At 35.9% G+C, this 1944-nt stretch overlaps 1 non-coding gene across 1 annotated transcript; it reads right to left on the bottom strand.

The window, feature by feature from the left end:
* Positions 1-1445: 1445 nt before the first annotated feature.
* Positions 1446-1519, bottom strand: TRNAN-GUU (transfer RNA asparagine (anticodon GUU)). Its single transcript has one exon. It is a non-coding gene; the product is annotated as a tRNA-Asn (tRNA).
* Between the last annotated feature and the right edge of the window lie 425 nt (positions 1520-1944).

The raw sequence follows: 1944 nt of genomic DNA, 5'->3' as shown, positions 1-1944 counted from the left end.
AATCATTTAAGAAAATATATTTCCTTACTGGCATTTTTATTTAAAATAACTTTAAAAATGAGAACTTTTAAGTGTATTTTTTAACAATGTGTAATTGTTTAAATGTTTAATATAAGAGCTGTATAAGCTGTAAGTATATCAATATTTCCTTAGCATCCATTACAACTCACTCTATCCAAGGTTTTTGTTTCTTTTAATGGATCTTTAGGGTACTGAGGTGATTTCTAATGCAGCTTGTATAATTTATGTACAGATGTGCTTACACATCCGCTTGTCTGTCTGTCTATCCCTCTTCAATGACTTTTTAAATTAAAAGTCTATTTTCAACCATGCTTAATAGAATGATAGTGGTTTCAAAGATAATTAGGACAAATCAGGTGAGAGGGGGTAATAGAAGTGCACTCTAGAATCACAATTTACAGAAAGACTGCATGTTGAAATAAATTCCTACTCAACATCAGAGAAATATCATGAGGAGTAAGAAGTGGAGTAAAAGGTAAAAGAAAAAAGAGGAGGAAAGGAGAAAGACACAGAAGGAAGGAGAAAGGAGTAGACAGTAAAGAGGAAATAGAGGAAGAAAAGAGGAAGAGGGAAGAGAGAGGAGACAAAGCAATAGGAAGAGATGGAAAGGTGAAGGGGGAAATAGGGTAAGATTAAAGGTGGGAAGGAGACAGAGAGCTGATTGTAGTTCAGTAGATATATTTATCATTACCAGCAGAACACTATAGGTTTTGTATTTATATGACCCTGTAATAATAATAGACATAAGAATGACATAAATCAGACCACAACATTGAGGAACCAGCAACCTCCATCTCCCACCCATGTTAATCTCCTGACCACAGCTTTGGGTGCCTCTAGTCATTGTGATATGTACCACCTCTTCATCTGAAGATGTGTCAACCTTACAACTCAGGGCACAGAAAGGGTGAGTATAACATCAATGAAAATAAGTAAATAATCACTGTATAACAAGTTTAAGATTATTATTATGTGAATCTTTTAATGTACTTGGTTTGAATGTGTAAGATTTTGATTAGGCTAACAATCCATATATGAAGTATGTTCAATTCTTGCCCATAACAAAACTGTGAATATAACATTATAAATGTATCTACCTGGAGGAATTATTTAATCAGTGGTTTAGATGAGAAGGGTATACATCTTTTTGTTAGTCATCGGGCTCATCTATATACATGTTCAAGCAGTGCTATGAAAGTACATAATTTTAAAATATAAGATGATGGTGCTTTAATGTTTATATATGCCAGACTCCATTCAGTGCTTTAGAAACATGGTACATAATGCTATTCCTTGAAACACTGTACGTGGAATTTTTTTCCATATTTATGAAGAGAAAGATTATGTAAAACACATATCATAGAGCAGATAAAGTTGGAGGTGAGTTCAAAAGATCAGCACCTCCAAACTTAAAGAAACACCTACGTCCCCGGGTGGGTTTGAACCACCAACCTTTCGGTTAACAGCCGAACGCGCTAACCCATTGCGCCACAGAGACTTCTCTTATACTATAAAATCTATTTATAAAATACAATAATGCTTTTTAAAAAAAGCAAGGAAAGGGAACGGGAGGGGGAGTGAAAGGGGAAATGATCACCTGAGGCAAACATGGGCCAGAAATCTCTAAATTGGCAACTATGACTGTGCACTCTGCCCTTAGGCAGATACTATACGCTGGTGTCCAATATACCAATGAAAACCATTCCATATTAGATTGGTTGATGGCGGCATGCCATATGGTCTGGCTTAGTAAATCAAATATACTGTTACATACAGTTATAGTCCTCCATGGAGGACCTTCAAAATTACATTCACAAACTGGGTATAAGAGAGCCAATCTAGGAAGACACATTTGACAGCCCAGCTATGTTAAAATTTTCAGTGGGTATGAGAGATTTGGTCTTGCAGCAGGCCCCTTCCCAT

Source organism: Excalfactoria chinensis, chromosome 1, assembly GCF_039878825.1.
Source record: "Excalfactoria chinensis isolate bCotChi1 chromosome 1, bCotChi1.hap2, whole genome shotgun sequence".
NCBI lineage: Eukaryota > Metazoa > Chordata > Aves > Galliformes > Phasianidae > Excalfactoria > Excalfactoria chinensis.
This window is presented reverse-complemented; position numbering and strand designations above follow the sequence as displayed.